Consider the following 26,405-nt stretch of genomic DNA (forward strand, 5'->3'; position numbering starts at 1 on the left):
CTAGAGTGACACAAACACTGAAAATCTAAAAGTCTCATCTGCTCAGTTGTCAAGATCAGATCAGAGAATGAACTAGGAGAAAGAGCCAGAAGGTGAGTAAAAAATTACAGCCTCAAAGCAATGAAAGATCAGAACGGAGAATCAGAAAATTAATCAAGACTTATAAACAAGATTTGCTAGATATAAAAAGAAATAAAAAGCACAATAGAGTATAGGTGTGCTTACATTTAGAACCAGTTTTGGAAATTTTCCAAAGACCATTCTTTATGGGCTGAACAAAATCATATCTAGGACTTTGGAGGCTTAAGAGGCTGACTTTAAGAGTTTAAATCAAGAATGATTAGATGCTGCCTTCAGTTGTTAAGTGAATCTGACTTCCCCATTGACCTTGCAGGTCAGAAGTTTGCAAAAGGTGATCATGTGACTCCAGGACACTACAAACATCATAAACAGGAGTAGGTTGCCAAGCGTCTGCATTTTGATCACGTGGCCATGGGGATGCTGCAATGGTTGTAAGTGTGAAAAAGGGTCATAGTTCACTTTTTTCAGTGCCATGGTAACTTTGAATTGTCACTAAATGAGCTGTTGAAAGTAGAAGACTACTTCTACCACCAGCCCAGTGTTTCCTGATATTGCATAAGATCATCTGCATCTAAAGCTGGGGCATCTTAGACTTTAATTGTATTTAAACAATGGTTTTTTATTGTTCTTTCTGAGCCAGAAAAAGCATGGGGGGGAGGTAGATGCCATCGTACTGTAAGTCTGTGACAGTGATTTTTTTTTCTGAACACCAAGCTACAGCATAATAATCCAAATATTAGTTTGTACTGTCCTACCAAGTGAAGTAATACAGATAATTCAGCCACCCAAAGGTTCTGCTCTTTTCATGTCACTTAGTAAGGATCAGGAGAACTCAGCAGCCTCCCTTTATCCCAGTGTCATTTGTTGCTTGTTAGTGGGAGGCTCAAAATTACTGAATAACTCTGAAATCAAAACTTGTTAGAACAAATTGGACAGCATGGAAACAGCAGGTAGAGAATTGTGTCCTTTGTCAGAACAATCGGCATAGAGGGCTCTTCACTTGGTGCCAAAGCTCAGGAGAAACTTCTGTGAAAGAGCCACAGTTTGAGATAATGAATCCAAATCAGCAGGTACAATGTTGTTCGTTCCATCTAGAGCTGGAGTGACCGAGACATGTGCAATTATCAGGAGCCACAACACAGAAATGCACCTTTCTTTTCATCCAGGCTTTTTCCAGGAATTTGCCCTGTGCTGAATGGGTTCACACAATGTATTAAACCAAGTTGGTGAAGGGAGCAAGAGCTAAATTGGAACAAGATGCTAAACCTGGTTAGGGATAACATGATTTGTGTGTGTGTGCCTTGACCCGCTAATATAGTTGGTTTCAGTTGCTTTTAATTGATAGGGTATACACTGCCTAAAATCACATTTGGTGAGATGAGTAGCTATATGAATGTACTAAATAAATAAATGGCTTAATTTCATAACTATATTAAATCTTATTTTGTTTTTCTTATTTTGTATTGCACTTCATTTTTAATTCTGTTTCTATAGTTTTTATGACTTGCATCTGTAAGTGGTCCAAAGTCACTTGGATAGTGAGGTGAGCAATATTCAAAGTTGATAATATAAAATAATAAAATAAAATAAAACAGCTAAATGCCAAGGTTGGCAGAACATTCTAGATCAGGCTAAAACACATTAGGTCACTTGGGAGAAACACAGACATAATCTTAGCATGTGGGATGAAGCAAGCTGTCATGTTGAGTTGTAATATGATTTCTTTGGGCATTTCATGTTATGTACATACAGAAGCCATGTTTTGTTATAGTGGATTTAAATTTTAGTCCGTTGTGTAAACCCACTCACTGCATCCATTGCAACCTGCTGCTCTGCATATATTTTAGACTTCAATTCCCACCAGCTCCAGTCAGCACAGTGTAGGATTTGTAGTACATGATAGGTGACAATAGGTGGATTAAATATTATGTCCTTATGGCAAGTTGCTTCACTCGGGACATATATCATGTGTGCTCTGGTGCATCCTTCCTGATGCTAGCTTCATTCAAAAATAAATTAATGACTTGTGTGCTGAGATCTGAAGAGCAATTTTTTTAAAAAAAAATAAAGGCTCCTTTAAATCAAAGTGTGCTATACCTATCTTTGTTGGTACACTCAAAATAAAGGAGGCCTTCTCAAGAGGTCTTTTTGTGTGCTTATTGTCTGATCATTTCTCAAGAAACTAAAACCTTCACAGTATAGTTGGTCAAATGGACATATTGTTTTTTCCTGAGTTATATTATTCCATAGACAAACTACAAATGAACCCATAACTAAGATAATCCCTTACAGTTCTGTATTATGTCAGGAAGACATGATGGACAATTTTCTGAGCCAGCGCTGTTAAATTGGAAAACCTCCTCTAAAGATGTTTAACCATCACTGAACACCTTTAACCTCGATTTTCTAATTTCCATTTTAAAGGCTGTCTCTAGATCTTACCTCTGCTGGTTATTTTATTCTGTTTTCCAGTATAAGTAGCTTTTCAGTAAAGCTGTATATATTTTGAGTTTATGGATTTTTTAATCTTACTAAAATAGTTACTTCTACTTTATTTCTCCACAGCAGGGAAACTTAAAACTATTTGGTAGTAAGCTAAAGCTGTTGCAATAAAGCTCATACATAAAACACCTCCTATTTGATCCGTGATTATCTGGGATCATTTAAGAAAAGACCCCAGGGTGGGGGAGCATTAGAAGCAGCTAGAAAGGTAAAATTAAATTGTTTCTCTGGTAGAACACTTTTCATGCACACCCTGCATTGTTTTTCCCTGGAAAGAGTTAATGTAAACCCAAGTATTTTCCAGATAATAACCCTAAGATTAAAACAACTGAATTTTGTTTGAAAGATGGGAGAGAAACTTCTGCAGACTGATGTTATAGATGTGAGCCCAAACAGAATTGCATTTCAACTACAGTAGTACTGTACTGTCCATATGACTGCTGCCGAATTCATTGAACTTATAGTCATTGGTGTATATGAGTTCAAGACGGAGCTATACATTTGGGCCTTGCTTATCTTTCTTGCTTATTATAGTCTTCTACTTTGGATGTACTGTATATTATTCCCACTAGTGGTAGCAAAAGCTGGGACTGCCAGGAAAATCTCAGTGCATTATTTATGTTTATTCACTGAGATGTTCGCAGGGAGTATTTCCTCTCATTTATATGGAAGGGAACTAAAATATAAATAAGTGAGTAGTGATGGATGTGCACAGTACATATTTATACACACACCACTGAAATATATAGATTAACTCTTCAGTGGCATGTGAACACTGGGAACGCACTGCAAACAGCTTGTCTAGAAAAGTATTTGTCGACTTTAGCAACGTTAAAACATGTGGACTTCAAGTCTTGGAATTCCCCACTCAGCATGTAGGCATAGGGCAAAAATGATGCTTCTCATTTAGCATGATAGCCTGAGAAATATAATCAGAATTGGACATGCAGGAAGGGTAAAACAGATTGTTTGGCAGGACTAGGAAGAAATAGATAAGAGGGAGACTGCCAAGATGGGAGAATTATTTTGAATAACAAATTTATAGAGTTGTGATGGCCTCAAAGACCGCATTGAATATATATTTGCTAGTGGAGTGGAGTAGTTAAGATATTGGACTTGGATTGGAGGTGTCAAGATTCAAGTACTGACTAGACCACAGAGCTGTTTGGCATACTCAAAATCCAGCCAAAGGATTTTGGGTTGTGATGGGAAAAAGTTTTTTTATGGGAGATCCACGTCTTTTCTTAGTAAAAGCAGGTTATAAATATGATAAATAGTTTTACCTTGAAGACAATATTTCCCAAACTATGAGGTGGGGAGCTCCTTTGGGGAGACACAGAGTCAAGAGAAGAACTTTGTAGTTATTGTTACAACACATCCACCTTTCCCAAAATTTTATGCTATTGTTTCCATTGTTCATTTGGGTGTTTGGATTTTTAGGGCATTAGCATTACACTAAATGGGGCTATGATGGCCAAATTGTGGGAACCTCATGTTTTAAAATGAGGCTATACTTACTTGAAAGTAGAAGGAAAGTTTAAACAGGATTTTTCAGCTCACAAATCCTTTATTTCCAGAACTGTGGCAGTATTTCCCTCTCTAGGATACCTTGCAGAAGTGCCCCAATTTAAGTTTTGGACATCTCCATCTGAGAATGATCTCAAATGACAAGCTTGCAAGGATCTTGGCGTGAACAACTTCTGCTACCTTCCCCAGCAGATTTCCAGATATGTTGGACTTATGAAGGAAGTTCTGTGTATTGTAAAATAGTTCTTGACCTACGACCACAACTGAAACCCAAAATTTTGGTGCTAAACAAGGCAGTTGTTAAGTGAGTTGTGCCTGATTTTATGACTTTTTGCCACAGTTGTTAAGCAAATCACTGAAGTCATTAAATGAATCGTGTGGTCATTAAGTAAATCTGGCTTCCCCCCATTGATTTTGCTTGTCAGAAGCTGGCTGGGAAGGTTACAGATGGTGATCACATGACCCCAGGACAGTGCAACTGCCATAAATACATGCCAGTTGCCAAGTATCCAAATTTTGATCACATGACCATGGGGATACTGCAACAGTCTTAAGTATGAAAACCGGTCACAAGTCACTTTTTTCAATGCTGTTGTAACTTTGGTCACTAAACAAATGATTGTAAGTCAATTACTATGTATACACCCAGCATAGGTGGAAGGTATATGTTAGAAAATTAACACTCTGTGTATTTAGGGTTAAATGTAGCATCATACTGGCTGGGAAATGTGGATTTTGTAGACTGAACCATACAGAAGATTAAGTAAGAGAGACTGATTCAAAATAAGCTTTGATTTCTGCTCATTTTTTTGTTTTTGTTATCCCTTCTGTTCTCTGTCATTTCTGTTTTTCTCTCTCCCTGCTCCTTTCTTCCTTTTCCTTTATTAATATTCTATTTCTCAAGTCTTAAAAAGTAGCCATGCTCTGGACACAGCCCTACTCATCTTAGACGAGGTGAATCAGTTTTAAAATGGGCCTCCAATCCTTGCTCCTTTAAATATGTCCATCTTATTAGGGGCCTCTTGGAGATATCAGGAGACCTAACAGCTACAAAGGGACACCACAAAAAGATTGATAAAGATGTGTGCCCATTTCTGCTTTCTCCCTCCCTTGTTGGTCTGTGCAAATTACCCCATTACTCTCTTCCCTTAGGATTCCAGACTGTCCTTATTTCTTCGTTTGAACTAAAACCATCCATGCATTAAATTAGTTCCCTTCTTCGAAAATAGCTTGATTGCTTCTTCCAAACTGCAGCTAATATGAGCTTCCCAGAGAAAATTGAAAAAGAAATGGGGAAAGCGGCTGAGGGACAAAGAGGATTCCTGGCCATGAAAGAAATCTTAGAAAAATGTCTTCCTCAGGGAGATAGAGAATATGTACATTTTTTGGGTGGCGGGGGCTGAGCTGCTAAGAATCAGGAGGCGCTGTGGGAGTGTAAAGAATAGTCAAGAATATTCAAGATAGAAGCTGCAGCAGTACAAACAATGCCCTGTCACTTTGCACATAAAAAGGGCTGGGTCTTTGAAAGCACAATCACAACTGCCATCTTGACATTTTTCAAAAAGCTGCCCTTCACATTACTGCCAAGGGCTGCATTCCAAAATTAGTGGAAGAGGCCGGAACAAAACTAAATTTAATTTCATTTTGTTTCTGTTAATTAAGCTAGTATAATGTACTTCCTCCTGATAGGTATACTTTATAATTCTTTCTGCCTGAGAGTTGCACCCAAGAATCTGAGGAATCCACAGTTATTGTTTCTGGGGTTGGGGGTGTGTTTTTGTTTTTATTTTGTGCTTCTGAGTCAGCATTGACTCCTGGCAACTGCCTGGAAAAGTTCCTGCAATTTTCTTGGCAAGATGTCCAAAGTGGTTTTCCCTTGCCTTCTTCTTGGGGGTGAGAGAAAATGACTGGCCCAAGGTCACCCAGCTGGCTTGTGCTTAAGGCAGGAGTAGAACTCCTGGTTTCTAGACTGGTGCTTTAATTGAGGCTCCAAACTGGGTCTCTTTGGTTTTACATATGACAAAATCATCTCTGGATGAAATGGGGATAGATAGATAGATAGATAGATAGATAGATAGATAGATAGATAGATAGATAGATAGATAGATAGATAGATGATATCCGTAAAAATATGACTCCTGGACATAATTATAATAAAATAAATAATACGCGACCACCAGGAGGATCTAAGTAAGAAAATACTTTACTAAAACTACCAAGCTTTCGTTGGGAACTCCCAACATCGTCAGGGCTAAAAGCCAGTTAACAAAGATGACTTAAGTAGGTTTAGCTGACATTTGCACTCGGCTCTTAGACCACGTCATTGGCCCCAGCCGATCAATTTGTATTCCAGATGTTTCTTTAGTATTTGTATTGCGTTCCCTGCTGTCATTCTTCCAGATCTTCTTACCTGCTCCTTCATTATCAATATTTGGATTTGTCAACACCCTTATATCGTCCTTCCTTCCAATGATATTTACTCCCATTGCATCTTTTTTTCTACTGCGGGTCTCGGGGGCATTTAATTTTCACTTAATGTTATTATCCGTCTCACTAGAGCTCCAGGTACTTTTTCCCACCCCCTTTAAATGTGGATCAATGTTTACTCTCTGTTCTGTATTATCCTTGCTCTCTTCCTTGCCCATACGGATAGTGCTTATGCGAGCGCTACGCACTTGGGCACTTGTGCTCCCATTCCCCCTAACGTTCTCTGTGTTAACCGTCTTCCGTTGTTCTGTTTGCCGATGATCATTACTCCTGTCCAGGGCGGGCTTCTCACACTTGCCTTGGGAGGGATCCAGCTGAGAACACCCTTCGTCCATGGTTTTTCACCCGTCTACGAGGTGAGGGGGAAAGATACTTCCCCCCTTTACTATGCGAATGAGTCGTCATTCCGTATTTCCTCCCCCCCCTTCTCCATATTGGGCACCCCTCTTTGTTGTCGTGAACAGTATCCAATTCTGGAATCTCATCGCTGGATCTTCCGGATTCCCTACTATCAACACCGTTGTTCTTCTTCCATCTTAGGGGTGGGGGTCTATTGGGATGCTGCTGGGAAATGTACGAGTCATCTGTCTGGCGGGTTCTCCCCCCTCTATCTTCTGGAGGGAGATCAGCTGTCAATGAGCGTCCATGTGTATCCAACGGCAGCAGGCTCCTCAGCTGTTCGTTGGAGTAAAGCTGCTGTTGGCTGGATGCCGAGAAGGTGTCCATGAAGCGTTGGGGGTCAATTAGAGTCTCATGTGTCTGTTCGAGACAGGAATCGGGTGCAGCACTATGTCCTCGATCTTGTAAGCATCAGCCAGGTTGTCCATAGCAAGTGGGATGATGATTCAAATCCCACTTCCTCAATGCTTGTTTCGCCGGGCATAGATCAATATGACGGTTAACCGAGTCTTTGTTTGAGAACCAAGCCTCCTTCGATAGATAGATAGATAGATAGATAGATAGATAGATAGATAGATAGATAGGTAGGTAGGTAGGTAGTAGGTAGGTAGGTAGGTAGGCAGGTAGGCAGGCAGGCAGGCAGGCAGAAAGACAGGCAGACGACTTCAAAGACAAATCATAGAAAGAATCCAATTGTATAAATTCAGAAGTCCAACTAAGTTGAACAGGACTGACAATATTTTTAGCATAGTGCATGACCTAATTCTGGGGGGGAGGGTTCAATTTACACAGAAAATGAAAACAAAGTCATTTGTCTTTCATTACTGCTAGACAGGGTCATCCAAGCAGTGGTCAAAAAAGTCAACATGGCATTCACAGCATGTAAATGAGAGGCAGAGGTCTGATTGCATAATGTTAGCTGCCATCATGACTTTTTTGATCTCCTTTACAGGTGCCTCTGCTGCTAGATAAGCACCCTAGACCAGACCAAAGTACACCATGTAGTCTAGGAGGCATTGCACAGTTGTTGCACATGAAATCTGTGGACAACAACTACACATTTCTCTAACCTTTCACTGTTTCCATCACCACTTACTTTGCAAATGAATGAGATTGGCCTTGCTAAGTCAAAATAGGATTTCTTAGCTCACTATGATAAATAATAATTTAGATTCGGTGAGGTTAAGGCTGCTGGTTCTGAGATGGAAAATGTGGGCTTTTTAAAATATCACTTATGGTGAATGAGCTTATTATCCCTTATTATTTTAATGAGCTACATTTGGGGAACTTAATCTGCATTCCAATTTGATGCTCCTGAGATTTGTAACAATATACATAATATATTTTCTATACAGTTATTAGAAAATTTGAAGAAAAATCTGTGGATACATGAACCTATGTTCCGCAAAGTCTAAATTAACCATCCCCCCAGCTCAGAATCTCATCTCTCTAGTGTATCTGATAATTTGTTCCCAAATGTTTTTCCATTAGAAGAATGAACCTTTGTGCTATAATTTTAATAGGAACAAAAAAAGGAAATGTACGAAATACACAACTTGACAGTATGAATTACTTGTAATAAATTTCAATGGAAACAGAAACCAAACCAATTTAGAGTTTTCTCCCAGGACCATTCACTACTTTTTGAGGCTGGTCATTCAATGTGCTCTTCACAGTCATCTCCTAGGAGCCTGGAGCAGTGAGACAGATGGAGAAGCTATATCAAGATAGACTGAACCAACAATTTCCTTTCTTTTCTTTCTTCAGTTTCTTTTTTTCCCATCTGCTTCTCCCTGCAAAGGAGCTGACAGAAGGAGAAATGAAATGGGCTATTGAGAAAATTTTGTTTTTAAAATTAGACCAAAAAAAATCTAAGAAATTATTTGAGCGAGCATATGACCCCATACCATCAATGGAATCTTCTCCCAAATCCTAATCTCTCATACACATACTCTCTCTCTCTTCCTTCCTTCCTTCCTTCCTTCCTTCCATCCATCCATCCATCCATCCATCTTCTTTTTTGTGTGAATACCTTAGCTCTTTTTCCCCTCTTCCACACTTACATTATTTTGTGGCTGCATTCTACCATTCTACCATTCTTTGTAGTTTTAGTTGAAATATGCTCACATCCAAAAGAGAAAAAAAATATAAAAATACCTTCTACACATATATAAACCTAAAATAAGACAAGTTTTGCATATTTATTTCTTCTCTGAAGGTATCAAAGAAAATATGAAAAGGTTGCGAGGCATCCATCAAAGGCTTTCTCACACTCTTCTAACTCATCTAATTTGAATTGGGGATTTTCTCCCCATCTGTTCTTTTGATTGTTTTCTAGTGGTTTACTGCACCCACTGTTCCATTTCTCCTCAATTCAACAAAGTAGATTGGTAAAATTAGTTTTGGATTTGAAAACTTTAAATTACTGTCAGCTTTTAGTTCCTTTTCTTTATTTCTTTACTTCCATCTTTTCTCCACCTTGCTTTTAAAGCCATTAGAAATGTTTAAAGAAATAAACCTGATGGAGAATTTCATTCAAAAGGTAAGGAGTACATATGCCTATAGATTCATTCATGTCTATTTATTTGGGTGTGTATATGAAACACTGAAAGATAGTATAATAACATAACATAAAGATGAGAAGGAATCTATAAAAATAAGTTTTGCAATCCCAGATTAGAGTTATAAATGCAGTGGGATGCCCAGCATTGGCAGCAAAACCAGACTGTTTCCTAAATTATTATGCAGTAACACCATTTTTTTAAATATTTCTTTGTGAGCAAGTCTGATTTTCCCCTTTTCCTCCTTTTTGGAAACATGACTAAAATACCATATCACTAGCTTCATTTAGGGAATTGTTGGCTCACTATACTTTCCTCTTTGTTGTTAATTTCCTTTTAATATTGTATGCTCCAAGATCTTTTTGGAGTCAGGATAAAGGAGAGGAGAGGAGAGGAGAGGAGAGGAGAGGAGAGGAGAGGAGAGGAGAGGAGAGGAGAGGAGAGGAGAGGAGAGGAGAGGAATAGAAAGATTTATATGGCCCAGAGCTGTACCTTACAGAAAACACTGTTCTTTCACAATAGACTGCTTGCAAACTGTTAGTGATAGTCAGATACATTTGTAATGCATTAAAAAACAGCTAAATAATTTGTTTAATTTTTTTTCCTGGTATCAATATCAGCATCTATTTACCACGGTCCTCTTCTCCTCACTTTCGAAATTGCAATTCTCTAATGTCTCACAAGACACCCTCCTCCAAGATTTCTCAAAGGTCACAGAAAGAAGTTCCAAGAAGAAATGTACCAATCTGGTTACATCTGGGAACCTTGAAGAAACATGTAGATGTCTCCTCAAGGTTCCCAGATGTAACCAGTCAATAACAATTGACTAATAGTTATTCATGATAGCAAGATGCTCCAAAACCATCTTGTGTTGCCATTCCTTTTAGTCAATTGTTCCACTTAAGTCCATTTGAACTAATGAGTAAAAGACCAAATCAGGGGCTTTCTAAGATATAATCTAGCTGACTAGTCTGATCATTTAAAGTGAACTTGTGAGATTTGTGATGTAGGCTTTCTATGTGGCAGCTCCCACTTTACAGGACTCTTTCCCCTGCAACAGTACATACAGCCCCTTCCTTGTTAATATTCTTTAAGCAAGCCAAGAGTACTACATTATTTTAACAAGTGTTTGGTGGGGGCATTCATTCTCTATATTTAATGCTGTGAATTTATGATTATATATATTTATTTTGATTATTAGCGTACAACTAAAATTATATAGTATTGGGGAGGATTAAAATGACCTCCATTATAGGTCTGATGTCAGAATAAAAGAACAATATCAACAGAAAATCAGTAAGTAAAGCTGTACTAAAGTAGGAAGGCTACTGATTCATATTGGTGTATTGTCAGCTGTTCAAGTTAAACCAAACTTGGAAATCAGTTATGAATACTAAAACTATTATTATTATAGGAGCCATGGTGTCACAGTGGTTAGAATGCTGTATTGCAGGCTAATTCAGCTCACTGCCAGGAATTCAATCCTCATTATCTCAAGGTTGACTCAGCCTTCCATCCTTCTGAGGTCGGTAAAATGAGGACCCAGATTGTTGGGACAATATGTTGACTGTGTAAACTGCTTAGAGATGGATGTAAAGCACTATGAAGTGGTATATAAGTCTAAGTGCTATTGCTATTAAAAGTAAACAAATAAAGTAGGCACTGAGTAGCTTGACCTCTCCCCAACTTTTCTTAGCAGTTGGTTCACCCTTTCCCTTTTTCTAATTATTACTACTGACATAACCCATTAAATCCTTGCAGACCAGTTTCTTTTGTGCTTTAACCTTTCTAACTTTCTGCAGATATTAGCAACTTTCAGTGTATCTCCTTAGTGGTTATACCCACCTTCCATTTATTATACATATTCCTTTTAATTCTAAGCTCAGTGGAAAGCTCCCTGTGCCTCCAACAGCAAATTTCTATCCTATTCCCCCATTTTTTCCCATTGGAATGGTATGTGACTGTACTTCATCATATTTTGCTGAAGTCCCCAATTCTCTTGCAGTCTTTGATCTCAAGATTTCTATGCGTCTGGAGCTCATTTCCATGTTTTGTGAAATTGGCTCTTCTAAAATGTAGTGTGCATCCTCCTCCTCCCCCTCCCACCCTCCTCTTCCTCTCTTCTGCTGCTTCTGCTACTGCTTCTGCTTCTCTCTTCCTCCTCCTCCTCCTCCTTCTTACTTCCTTCTTATGACACATCAAACAAAACCCTGGTTCTCAATAAGTTTAAATTGTTGGGAAAGTGGAAATAAGAAAAAAAGAGGATGACCAGTAACAACATTCTAACAATGGCCAGGTTGGGGACATATCATCCTGGAGAAGACTATCTATGTGGTTGCTAAGAGCAGGTGCCAACTTGATGACACATAATCAGTCAAAATGTAATAGTAATAGTAATTCCTCCCCAAAGTTCTGCCTTAATTTCTTCACCCTGTTCTTCCCTATTGGTTAAGATTCAATGTAGAAGAAATACATCCATTCTGCTGCTGGTCATTTTCTTCTTTTTCTTCCAGTTTCCTCACAATTAAGACTTAATGCTATTGACTGGATTTTGATATTCAAGCCCAGGTTCTCAATACTTGTGTGCACTTCATGTAATGTCGTTCCTCTTCCCCCTTTGGTAGAAAAGCAGGATGAAAATATATCAGCCTCTTCATATTAAAGTCTTTCAAAGTGCCTTTAAATAATAACACTGTAATAACAACAATAGACTGTTGTGCTGAAAGACTCTCAATATAAACGAGGTGATTTAGGAGGAATGGGGGAGAAAGCAATACACAGTAATCTAGATACCAGCTCTGCATTTTTTTTTTTATTTTTTTTTTGGCTTCTTGTAATTGCCAAGCATGATAGAAAAAAGCTTCTCAGGGAAGCTCAAATGCTACCATCTTTTTCTAAAGACCTTTTTTTTCCCTACCATCTTTTTTTCCTCACTGGAGTAGAAGAAAGGTGAGCATGAATATGCATAGCCTTTATATTCAGTGAAACCAAGGTTCTGTTGAAAAGAGCTTGCAAATTCAAGCAATGGGTGAGATAGAGCAGCCAGTGAAGGGAAGGAGAACCATAATAACATCAGAGGAATATCCACAGCTATTGTACATCTAGCCCAAAATGTAAAGATTCATTGAACTGAATGTGATCGACTTGAAGTGCCTGATTCCATCACATAATTTTATATGTTTGCAGTATGCTTTTAAAATATATCTATCAGCTGCCCAGAGTTCTGTGACTGTTTAAAATAATTCATTACAATATAGGAATGCCTGTTTATAAGTGGGTGAGAGCTTGTTATTTATTCAACGAATAGCAATGGTACTTTAGCCAGGAGACTACACTGTTAATACAGTGTAGTCTAAGATTGCTAATCTGTTCACTTCACACTTGCTTGCCATCCAGGGTGCACCACAGGAGGTGAACCAGCTCTGCACTCAGAATGGCTAATGACATTCTGCAGCAGCATCCAGGGCTTTTCCCTCCACCAATGTTGCCTCACATTTGGGCAATGAGAGCTTGTTTATTGGCTGTGACAAAACTCTCTCTCTCTCTCTCTCTCTCTCTCTCTCTCTCTCTCTCTCTCTCTCTCTCTCTCTCTCTCTCTCTCTCTCTCTCTCTCTCTCTCTCTGACATCAACCTAAACAATTTGCCTCTTTCTTCACACAACCACTTTTCATAGAAGCAAGCATACAAAATTGACATTTTGTACTTAAGTGTGGGCTTGTATTGAAAGGAAGTCATGTGGTTCAGAGAAACATGTTAGCAAAACTTCACATAACACACTGAATTCAACTAAAATGGGAGTTCGACATTGGTGTTATGGGAACTTAGGCATTGTCTTTGCATGTTATGTGATGTAGGACATCACATGAAGCCATTATGTGGGTTTGGGGGTTAGGCATAGCAGATATGTTTTTTGTTAACAGAGGTTAACTCAGCTACTGTTTGTCACATTTTCACTTAATGGAGAGATGAACTTTGTGAACCTCTAATTTTTCTCATGGACTTTGGTGAAGAAGGATAAGAAGAATGTTGGGAATGTTTATGGAGATTCTCAATCATCCAGGTCATGAATGTCTAAAAACTGCTTCAAAAGACAACTGGACATTCTTGGGTTATTCCTTGAAAACATTTTGCTTCTCATCCAAGAAGTTCTTTTGAAAAACAACTTTGGGACAAGAATATTGGGACTTTTGAAAGTTGGTATTGCAGAAGACGCCTGAGAGTACTATGGACAGCCAACAAACAAACAAACTAATGGGTCATCAAGCAAATCAACTCAGAGTTCTCACTTCAGGCATAAATGACCAGGCTCAATGATCATCCTACTTTGGACACATTATGCAAGGACTCTGGAAAAGGCTCTAATGCTGAGAAAGGTGAAAGGAAAGAAAAGAGAAGAGAAAGACCAACAGCAGGGTAGATAGACACAGTTACAGTGGCAACAAGTGCACCATTGAAAGACTTGAAAGAGCAGGTTAGGGATAGATTGTCATGGAGAAAATCTATGAATGTGTTTACTCCTAGGCAAGAACAACTTGATGGCACATAACCAATCAATTAATCACACTCAAGATACAATCAGAGAAGAATGCTCTCCTTTGATCTTTTATTTTGAAATTGTATTTTGAATGATACTTTGAGTTCCCCTTTAAAGCAATGTTTTTCAAACTTGACGACTTTAAAATGAGTGGCCTTCAAATACCCAGAATTCTCATGCTGGCTGGGGAATTCTGGAAATTGAAGTTCACTCATCTTAAAGTTGACGAGTTTGGGAAAAAAACTGCTCTAAGCATCTGTTTTTGTTCTTAATCTCTGTCATTCAGAGCTCAAGGAACTGGAGAGAAGGGAACTTCAGCAGGATCTCTGCATTTTTGGAGAATCCAGTGTTTGTTTTCTATCACTCACTAGACAACTCCCTATCTCTCTGCCTACAAGGGTCTCTGCTACCTCCCTAGTCCTCAAAAATGTTTTAAACCATCTTGTAGTCAACTTCACAGTGACTGATCTTGAAATGCTCCACATTCCCCAACAAACCAAAAGCAGAACAGAATGTCATTCAATCAGTGCTCCATCCCTCCCAGTTGTATTTTTAAATCATGGGTATCTTTGTTTCATACATGCACAATAACCGGGGTGGTTGTTATGAGAGGAAGCTACCTGTCCTCCAGGTGGTATCCTTTTATTCCATTTAAAATCCTCCTGAATGAATACACATTGGATGATCTGAAGGGAGGTGGCAGAAACCATAACCATGCATTCCAAGCCCTATACCAGGGGTAGGCAACCTTGGTTCTTTTATGACTCGTGGACTTCAACTCCCAGAATTCCTGAGTCAGCATGGCTGGCTCAGGAATTCTGGGAGTTGAAGTCCACGAGTCATAAAAGAACCAAGGTTGCCTACCCCTGCCCTATACCATCCTGCCTCTTTTTTTTTTTTTTTTTGACACACATGAACCTCCTTGAATTTTATAAAGTAGCTGAATCTATATCGGGAGAGGAGGAGGGTGGGATATGGAAAAGGCGCTGGCCTAGAAACCAGGAGACTATGAGTTCTAGTCCTGCCTTAGTCATAAAAGCTAGCTAGCTGTGTGATTTTGGGGCAGTCGCTTTCTCTCAGCCAAACCCACCTCATAGGGTGGTTGTTGTGGAGAAAATCAGAAGAGGAAGAAGCATTATATATGTTCACCACTTTGAGTTATTTATGGAAAATAATAAAGGTGGGATAAAAGAAACAAATAAAAAGCATGAAAGCTAAGCCTGAAAATCGGAGCGAGACAAGAATGTCCTCAACAGGAAACTGGCTTGTTTGTGAACTCTGCAAAGTGGCAGTTTGCAAGTGGAAATAATTGCCTTTACTGATCTTTCCAAATGTCCACAGTTGAGCCAGAAATAAATTATCTCAGCTGCTGAACACAGGTGACAGCTTGAGATCAGACTGGTCTGGAAGTGAGGTCCCTACTAATGCAAACATTTTGTGCCAAACTTAGAAGGGTCTGCAAGGACTCTGCTTTATTTTCCTCACCATTTGTGATCACCCCGATTTAAAGCTGGACTGAAATCTTCCTGTCTCATCAATAATCCCCCCCCCCAAAAAAAAACTTAGCTGGTGAAATGAAGGGCAATCTAGAGGTTTTAAGGAAGCAATGAAATTTGGATAAAGGGGAAAATGTAACTTTCACATTAGTAGAACTCCTGTGGGTGGCTGGCAACCATTTTTATTTCTCATAAATCCTCTCGCAGTGACATTAATAGGGATATTTGGACCAAAAAATGGCTGCCAAAATTAAACTTATGAGCTGTAGCAGCCGTTTTGAGGTAGTTTGTTCCAGCAAGCTGGCCCACAGCTCAGATTCCATTTTACGTGATCTTCTTTTATTTGTTGATTAATTTTTCAGATAGTCCATTTAATCTTGCTCATGATTACTTGTTAGTCTGTTGATATTGTTTGCTTATTACATTTGTACAGTACTGATACATTTTGATTCCTGACAGCTTGCAACAGAATAAAATACAATCAAAAAATCTATAGTACAAAAAGCCCAAAAATAAATAAAACCCCCTGGATGTTTTTATTGTATTGTATTTTATGTTGTTGTAAGCCTCTGGGAACCAGAATATTTAAGCAGCATACAAATAATCTAAATATGTCATGGGTAATAGCCATACAGTATTGATGTACTTCAAAATATTGTTAAATGTAAGATTTTTATTTATTTTTTATTGATTACGTGCCATCATGGTTTTGTTGACTCTTGGCAACCACATAGATAGATTTTCTGCATGATGATTTCTCACTAATATTATAAGATTGTCATTAATGAAAACATCCCCACAGAATAAAATTACCACACTCTCCATAACAGCAGGCCCCAGAACACCTCAAAAAAGCCTAACAGTAACAGCACACACACACACACACACACACGTGTGCAAATCCTCTTATCAGCTTGTTTTGCTTTACCTCTGTGTTTTAGAAATATACTGCATTTTTATGGCGATTATTTCGTTCTCATTAATAGTGCCCTCTTTGGAGACCTCTGATTGTGTGCATAGTTTGATATAAATACACCTGCCAGCATCTAGATTTCTGGGTCAAAATACTTTTGCCTCAGTCTTGACCTTTGTTTTAAAATATGCCAATATAGCTGTCACATATGATATGTTTAGATTATTTGTTTATAAAAGTTCATATGTTACCTACCTACCATTGACAAATTAATGAACATGATAAAAATATAAGATTGATCTACCTGGTGGGGAGGGGGGGGTTAGGGGGAAAGCTTGTGGTTGGACCACAAAAGTTGGTGAACTTCCATTCACTTCAGCTCTAATCAGCTTGGCTTTCAATCACAAGAGGGGCTATAGGCCAATGAATTGGCAGGACTAAGTTATCTCAGAGAGCCAGTTTGGTACAGTGGGTCAGGCATCATGCTGGAACCTGGGAGACAGTGTGTTCTAGTCCCACCTTATGAAGCCATCTGGGGAACCTGGTGATAGTCATTCTTTCTCAGTCCTAGGAAGAAGGCAACTGCAAACCCTTTCTGAAATCTTGCCCAAAAAAACCTGCAGGAACTTGTCCAAGCAATCGCAGAAGTCAAGACTAATTCCACTGCATGCATTCAAAAAAGACTTATCTAACCCTTGGTCTACCCAGTTAATCAATCCCCAATACCTGAGAAGTCAAACAAAAAGTTACCTTATCAGGGAGACAGGCAGCATATAAATTTAATAAATAATTTAAAAACTGGTGGAACCAGAGCAAAGAGGAAGTCATAGAAAATGAAGAAGCTAAGGTGCTCTGAAACTTTAGAATTTAAACAGATAGGCAATTGCCATATAACATGCCAGACTTAACAATTGTCAATAAGAAAGACAACAAAGTCTGGATTGTGGATCTGACAATACCTGAAGATAGCAGAAGAGAAGAGAAAGAATTGGAGAAAGTCACAAAATGCAAAGACCTGCAAATAGAACAACCATGAAAAAAGAAAACAAAAGTAGTACCAATAGCCATAGAAGCCTCTCAAAACAACTAGAGCACCACTTGTCTATGGAGATTCTCAGTCGTCCAGGTCATAGTTGTCTCTCAGGTGGTTTTTTCTTCAAAAGGCAACTGAACAGTTCTGACTTCTTCAGAACTGAAGTAGCTTCTTGGATGAGAAGCAAAATGCCTTCTTCTTCCTCAAGGAAAAAACAGTCCAGTTGCCTTTTGAAGAAAAAAGCACCTTAGAGTACCACTTGGACACCATCAGCATTGACAAATTCACCATCAGTCAATTGCAAAAAGCAGCTTTATTCAGAACAGCTTACATCCAGTGATGATATTTATAATACCTCAAAACATCAACATTTGCCCATCCAAGATCCTTGGGAAGGACTCGATAGGTATGTCTGATAGTGTGTGTGTAAGACAGAAATATGATAAAGTATCCTTGCAGTAAAGCACAACTCCTGAAGGCTGTTCAGATGTCATCCATCTAGTTTTCTTGACAACAGGATAGCAGTAAGTTTTTCACTACTTTCTTCAATTTGTTTCCTTTAATTTCTCACCTATTGACCTGGAATTTCCTGTCCAAGTATTAAATGGTGTTAGATATTTGGAAATCAATCAGTAACAGCTTGGGGCTGCTATCTATTGTCACTATCTGTCTGGCTGTGTTTCTACATTAAGAATGATCACTCCCTAAAGGAATTGCTCAAATGTATATATCCCATTGGTAAAACCAGGGGATAAACATGCTCACAAACTCTTCCCTCAAAGACAGGAATTTCGTAGCTGGCCCTCAATCATAGAAGAGACCCTCAGTGCAACATTCATGACCAGGAGTCTCAACACAAGGCCTGCATTTAGGGATGTCCACAGGGTGCAAAAAAAGATGGCATGGTCAAAGTTCCACACTTTAAAAAAAAAAAAATGTGTCTTTTTTGACCTCACTCTACAGACACTCCTGAATGCATAAAGTACAGCATTTAATCCAGCAAGTCAGTGTCCTTCAGATGCATTGGATTTCATGCTGAATAGGTAGTTGTGGAACTCCAGCAGTTCTAGAAGTGACTAGGCCGGAGAAGGCTGTTTTAAGCTAAAAAGAAAGTGCCTTTTCTTTTGCTCAGAAATTTGACCTCCATCAGAAATATTCTGATTAATGAACTCCCACTAATAATTTCTGCAAGGCACTGCCAAAAGGCCAATACTGGAACTATGCATTTAGCAGGAAGGGGGCCAAGAAATGAAACAATATGCCTTATAATTCAGAAGAAGGGAGCATATTTAGTCCTGCTCCACTTTTGTCAGTCAAACAATTTTCCATTCTGATAATTATATCTCCTGCTTCCATTTCTTCATCTCTGCAGTGGCAGGATGACCAGAGCAGACCTCACTATTCAAGGCATTGATTTCATATAATGGCCATATAAAATGTGCTGAATTACATTCAACCAAAGAATTAATACATTCCTGATATTTTATTTTAAGGCTGCTGACCCAGCAGTTGTCTTTTTCATGCATTGAGTTTTTTTGGGGGGAGCTAACAAATCTTCTGAACCCATCCACACACATCCACTTATTTCTCCACCACTTGCACTCCCCCAGTTGCAGAAACTTTCTGTCCAAAGATAGGAGAAAGGAGAAAGAACTACTATATTTCTTCTCATTGCATCTGTAGACAGACAAACAGCAGGCCCGTTTAGGATTCTTTGCACAAGGAAGAAGGAGTCAACTTATTTTCCAAAGCACCAAGACAAGAAGACAATGGGTAGAAATTAACCAAGGAGAGAAGCAACCTGGAATTAAGGAGAAACTTCCTAACCAGTAAGGTTGCCTTCAGAGGTTGTAGGTGCTTCATCACTGGAGGTTTTTAAGAAAAGACTGGACAGCCACCTATCTGAAATGATATAGGGTTTCCTGCTTGAGCAAGACCTCCAAGGCCCCTTCCAGCTCTATTCTGATTGATGAACAGGACGCTTCTGGGCAAGGAGGGGCAGCAGAGCCTTTGCTAGGGTGCTATGAGGAATATTCTCTGCATCAGTCAGATGAAGTTGCTCAACTTTATTTAGAGTTGGATATGGCCTGGACAGGACCAATGAAAGTGAGTGAAGCATGCCTAGATTCTGTTATCAGGGAAGAGTTTTAGATAGTTATTCCTCAGGAAGTGGACAGGATCATTGGGATGGGAACTCTGCCACCTGTGCATTGGACCATGCCCCCTCCTTCTTGGTTATGGCCGCCCAGGAGATGGCATGTGGTTTAGTTCGAGCTCTAGTAAATGACTCATTGGGTAAAGGTTGGTGCTACCTGCCCTGACTTGTGAAGGGCCTAAGGCAGGGATGATATATCCATCCTGGACTTCCTGGATCTCTTGGTGGAGTTTTACACCATTGACCATGGCATCCTCCTGGACCAGCTTCAGGGGTTGAGAATAGGGGCATGTTTTATGATGGTTCTCCTCCCTCTGTGGCAGGTTCCAATCAGTGTTGGGATGAGGGGAAAGATCAAACCCTAAACCTCTGCAATGTGGGGTATTTCCAGCCTTAGATCTTTTGTCCACCTTCTTCAATATCTACATGGTATCCAATGGCACAAGAGATCATACTTATTTATCCATCTCCACCCCTGGCTAACCAAGCAATGCTATCCTGTTGTTGAGCCAATGCCTGGGGGCTTTAAAGGTCTGGAAGGGGAAGAACTGGCTTTGACTCAAACCTAGCAAGATGGAGCAGTTCTGAGTCTTTGGTCCTCCTGGGTCTGGTCCAATATCATCTCTGACTTTTGCCAGGGTTGCACTCTCCCAGACTGGACTGCTGTGCAATCTGGGAGTCTTCCTGGACTCACCACTCCTGCTCAAGGAGCAGGTGTCAGTCATAGCTATAGGGGGCTTTTTTTATATGTGAGCCAATTACATCCATCCCTGGATCAGGAGGCCTTGCTCACAATCATTCATGTCCTGGTGAGTTCCCAGTTGGATTACTATAATGCATTCCACATGGGGCTGACTTTGAAAACCATCTAGAAGTGAGAGGTCATCCAGTAGCAACACTTTGGGTACCCCGATATGCCCTGTTACACCACTGCTGTGTGATCTGCACTAGTTTTCAAGTTCTTTCTGGGTGCAGTTCAAGGTGCAGGTTATCATCTTTAAAGCTCTGAATGGCACAGGGTTAGGTTATTTGCAGAACCATATCTTCCTGAGAGTGTCTGACATTCCTCCAGACCAGATAAGATGGACGTACTTCAGTTAAATGTTGCCCTTGAGTGGGCTTGGCAGTAGCAGCCTCTGCCTTTTGGCACACTTTTCCCTCAAACAGGTCCCTACTCCTCCCCCCCTCCCAGCCATCTAAAACCCCTGGAGATCTGGATTTTCCCTCAGGCTCTGAATAGGGTGTGGCTGAAGCACAATAAACCTGTTTGCAAATATAAAAGGATGTTTTGCATCTAGGAGTGATGGGAGATTTCAGGGCATTTTTTATGGTTTTCACTATTTTTCTCATTGTTTGTAAGCCACCCAGGATTATGATACATAAAATGAGTAGCTGTACTATTTTTGAAAATAAATAAATAACTATGCCTTGAGTTGCACAGAATAAAGGTAGGATATTAATCTAGTAAATAAATAAAATTTTAAAAATCACTTGCTACTTTTGCATTCCATCCTCAGCTTATATCCTCCTCTTCATTCTCATATCCTACTCCTATTCCCCTTCTCCATTTGAAAAGAGAGAAAGCAATATATAGCTGTGTTTATAATTTATATCTCCTCTTCTTCAACTATCCAGATATCAACTGGGAGACAAATTCTGCAGTGAGTGGGAGATCAAACAGATTCCTAACCAACCTAGCCGACAACTTTGCCATCCAAAAGTTGGAGGAAGGAACTAGATATAAAGCTATACTGGACTTAATTCTTACTAATAGAGAAGAAATGATAGAGGGAGTTGAAATTGCCAGAACCTTGGATGAAAGTGGCCACATCATACTGGAATTTAATGTAATGCAAACACTAGCAATAGTAAACAATCCAGCTAGTGTCTTAAACTTCAAAAGAGCTAATTTTAAACTCAGAGAGAACCTAGGAAAGATTCCATGGATGAAAATCCTAAAGGGTTTCCCAAGAAGCATGGGAAACCCTAAAAAATGTGATCATAATAACCCAGACCAGCATAATACCACTGAAAAAGAAAAACAAAAATTCAAGAAGAAACCGGCATGGCTGCACAAAGATCTCTCTGATAAATTGAAAGACTTCTGAAGGAGCTGGCAGATATTATCTCAGAACCACTGCACCATATCTTTCAAAAATCCTGGAGCACCAGGGAAGTACCTGAGGATTGGAAAAGGGCTGATGTGGTTCCCATCTTCAAGAAAGGGGAAAAAAACGGACCTAGGAAACTACAGAACAATCAGTTTAACATCAATACCTGGGAAGATCGTAGAAAAGATAATCAAAAAACAAATCTGCAAACAACTAGAACCAAACAAAGTTATAACTAGTGGCCAGCACAGATTTGTTAAAAACAGATCATGCCAAACCAATCTTATTTCATTCTTTGATAAAATGACTAAACTAGTAGACCAGCAAAATGCTGTGGATGTAGTATACTTAGATTTCAGTAAGACATTTGATAAAGTAGACCACAACTTACTCCTTGGTAAGCTAGAAAAAGATGGAATAGACATCACCACCAGATGGATCTGTAGCTGACTGGCAAACCGTACTCAACAAGTAGTCTTCAATGGTACTACATCTACATAGAGAGAAGTAAGCAGTGGGGTACCACAAGGCTCCGTCTTAGACCAGTACTCTTCATCAATGACTTAGATGAGGGAATAGAAGGGGGAACTCACCAAATTTGCAGATGACACTAAACTGGCAGGAATATCCACCACCTCAGAAGACAAACTCAGGATTCAAAAAGATATTGACAAATTTGAACAATGGGCCCTATCCAACAAATGAGTTTCAATGTGGAGAAAAACAAAGTTTTACATTTAGGCAGGAAAAATCAAAGGTACAAGTACAGATTGGGTGAGACCCGGCTCAAAAACAGTAACTGTGAGAGGGACCTTGGAGTCCTAGTGGATGATCACTTGACTATGAGCCCACAGTGTGCAGCAGCAGCCAAAAAAGCTAATACAATCCTGGGTTGCATAAACAGAGGCATAGAATCAAGATCATGCAAAGTATTAGTACCGCTTTATAAAACCCTAGTGAGACCACACCAGGAATACTGCAGCCAATTTTGGTCACCATATCACAAAAAAAGATGTTGAGACCTTGGAAAAAGCTCAGAGAAGAGCAACTAAGATGATCAAGGCCTGGAGACTAAAACACATGAAGAATGGCTGCAGGACTTGGGTTTGGCTAGTCTAAAAAAAAAGAAATGATGACATGATTGAGGGGCTGCCACAAAGAAGAGAGAGTTAAATTATTCACCAAAGCATCAAAAGGCAGGACAAGAAACAATGGTTGGAAACTGATCAAAGAGAGAAGCAACCTGGAATTAAGGAGAAAGTTCCTAACAGTGATGACAATTAGCCAATGGAACAGCTTGCCTCCAGAAATCATGGGCGCTCCACCACTGGAGATTTTTAAGAAGAGACTAGTCATCTGTCTGAGACGGTATAGGTTCTCCTGCTTGAGCAGGGGACTAGAAGACCACAAAGGTCCCTTCCAGTTCTATTCTATTCTATTCTATTCTATTCTATTCTATTCTATTCTATTCTATTCTATTCTATTCTATTTATTCTTCTAAGAATGGGTATCATCTTCCTTTCAAGGGTGTCTGCCATTCAGGTTTAATAGCTCATTTGCCTCTATGTTTTTATGGCATCTCCATCAGCTTTATTCCAGAATCCCCACCTCCTCTTGGGTCTTATCTAAACTTGAGATCACTGAAAACCAGACTTTTTTCTGCTGGCACTGATCACTCATAAAGCAAATTATACAATGCAGACTTTCAAAAGAGCTTTGAGGGCATATGGTGCAAAGCCAAAGATTACCAGCAGGTGGAGATGTTCACTTAGGGGCCTGATGGAGGAGAAAGGTCCCTGGAGTCACTGTAGAGTCTGGTTTCCAGAAGTGCCAAAGGCCCCTCCCCATTCCAAACAGGCCACTTGTGGTAATTAAGATCCTGTGTCATTGCATGCCTCCTGTCTTGGCTCAAGTCCAGCTGGAGTAATTATGCCATCCTGCCCTCTATGCATTCCCTGCAGCTGCTATTTTTATTTATGAGTTTATATTTAGTCTGGTAATGAGTCTAACATACTGCACGTAATAGGAAAGACATGGAAACAAGCAAAAAGATGGAAAACAAGAAGCAGGAAAGCATGAGTCTGCTTGGCTTGATTTGTCCCTCCTGAGGCTGTTTTGTCTGCAAGAAAAGGAGCCCGGATAAGAATACACTTTAGCAGTTTCAAGCAATTAAAGGAAAATTGCCCTTCGCCTAGTGTGGGGGTGGGTGGGTGAGAAATCTTTAATTCCTGCAGATTGGAGAAATGATTATTTGCTCACAGTGGAAATGCATCCCTCTCTCACTCACTCACTTTTCCCCCATTAGGACAGAGTCATTAGCAACCAAGCTGGGAGCCATGTGCCTATTGTCTTTCTGAGCCTTTCCTTGCCAAGGACAAGGGAATTGGCCAAATAGACTCTGCATCTGATCACTGTGCTCCATTGCAATCAATAGCAGGAAGGTGGCTGCAAATGTGTTCTCCAAGCTGCCTCCCTGACTAATTCCAGAAGTTCTTTCATGGATGAACAAGAACCTTCTTCTACCTTGTAGTTCAGAATTCTGGTCTCTCCCCAGGTTGTAGTCCTGACTGGCCCTTTTTAGTTCTGATACTTGCTCCATCCATCTTTGTCTCCCAAGCACAAAGCTGATGAAGAGAAATTTCAACAAGCTGGGAAAGGAGACTGCTTTTTCTCTCCACTTGATCTGCCCAGTTGATGTAATGACCATACCAACTGCTTAAAGGAAACTCCAAAGGATTTCAAACATACCTGAAGAAAAGGAGTAGGTCTTCAATCACATTGCTGCACTCATTATCTGCACAACCTTGCTAGAATCCCAAATATGCTTTTTCAGGAGGCAACTGGACTTTCCTGATTTCTTTGAAGATATTTCACTTCTCATTCAAGAAGCTTCTTTAGCTCTGGCTGGATGGTGGGGAATGGAAAGATTTATATCTGCAGACAGCTGATCATTTGCATTCTTTTAGTAAGTTGTTTATGCCACTGGAGGTTTATCTGTGTCATCGGGGTCACCTGTGCAGCCTTCTTGGAACGGCTGAATGAACTGTGTTGTAGATTGGAGATAGATGATGTTGTATCCCTCCCCCTCTGTTGAAAGAGGGCTGTCCAATTTTGACATAGATGGCCTCTTTGACCCCCCTTTCAAACCAGCGGTCCTCTCTGTCCAAAATGTGGACTTTGCTATCTTCGAAAGAGTGGTCTTTGTCTTTCAAATGCAGATGGACTGCTGAATCTTGTCCCAATAGGTTTGTTCTCCTATGTTGTGCCATGCATTTATGAAGTGTTATTTTGTTTCCCCGATGTACAGATCTGCACATGGCTCACTGCATTGTACTGCATATATGTTGCTCAGATTCTAAGCTTGCAACTTTGTAGGACCTAATGATCTAAGACTAAGTTTTGGATTTTCCCAACTTTTAATCAACAACAAATTAAAATTAGATGTCAGTCTGGTAGATACCAAGGAAGGCATCCTTAACAGAACGCAACAGAATTTAAAAGAATAACAGAGTTGGAAGGAATCTTGGAGATCTTCTATTCAACCCCCTGCTCAGGCAGGAAACCTTATACCATTTCAGACAAATGGTTGTCCAATCTCTTCTTAAAAACGCTCAGTGTAGGAGCATTCACAATTTCTGGAAGCAAGTTGTTCCACTGATTAATTGTTCTGTCAGGAAATTTCTCCTTAGTTCTAGGTTGTTTCCTTCCTTGATTAGTTTCCATTCATTGCTTCTTGTTTTGCCTTCAAGTGCTTTGGAGAATAGAGTGACTTCCTCTCCTTTGTCGCAACCCCTGAGATATTGGAACTGCTATCATGTCACCCCTAGTCCTTCTTTTCATTAAACTAGACATACCCAATTCCAGCAACCGTTCTTTATATGTTTTAGCCTCCAGTCCCCTAATCATATGTGTTACTCTTCTCTGCACTCTTTCTAGACTCTCAACATCTCCACATCTTGGACGTACTGAAACCCATGGCAACATGTTATAAGTTCAGGTTCTAGATAACTATTTCCATTGACTTTGTTGGCCATTGTTCTAAACTATGTCACAATATCTTAACATTATATCAGAAGCTTGTTGGCAACTACATGATATTTTCAACATTATCATACCATTTTTCCACTTTATTGCAAGAGCAGATAAATGGGATATTGTATCCAGTTGTTCCCAGACAATTCTCTTAACACTAACCAGGTTCCACATTTTAGCTCCTTTAATAAAGTTTTTAAAGCTTCCTTTAATAAAAGAAACCTAATCAGGATTATCATTTTGCAAAGCCAATACCAGCCTCTAAGCATCATGCTTATATATAGCCACACGGCCCCATAAAAGTTCTGATGGGCTGGTAGAGAATGTTCTGGGACCACGTTCACCTTTTGATTAATGAGAGGAAGGAGGAGATTGTGTCTAATTGGGCTCACCTTGGCTGCCATTTGATTAATAGGCATCCCTCACATGGCACCTAGTGTGCAGAGGTGCCCATCACATGGTCTTCCAAATGGCCCAAAAGGTTTTTCTACCCTGCTACATTTGTGACCAACAGCATCTTTCAAAAAGTCTGTTTTAGGGTGCCTTGCAGGATTGTAATGACAAGTTGATATGC

At 39.6% G+C, this 26,405-nt stretch overlaps 1 long non-coding RNA gene across 1 annotated transcript; it reads right to left on the reverse strand.

The window, feature by feature from the left end:
* Window positions 1-8,494: 8,494 nt before the first annotated feature.
* Window positions 8,495-24,724, reverse strand: LOC120304816. The gene is made up of 2 exons (XR_005555843.1): window positions 24,548-24,724; window positions 8,495-8,800 (listed from the first exon to the last, which is right to left on the reverse strand). It is a non-coding gene; the product is annotated as an uncharacterized LOC120304816 (long non-coding RNA).
* Window positions 24,725-26,405: the final 1,681 nt, after the last annotated feature.

This window comes from Crotalus tigris, unplaced genomic scaffold (genome assembly GCF_016545835.1).
Source record: "Crotalus tigris isolate CLP2741 ecotype Arizona unplaced genomic scaffold, ASM1654583v1 scf7180000017659.2616968, whole genome shotgun sequence".
In the NCBI taxonomy this organism is placed as follows: domain Eukaryota; kingdom Metazoa; phylum Chordata; class Lepidosauria; order Squamata; family Viperidae; genus Crotalus; species Crotalus tigris.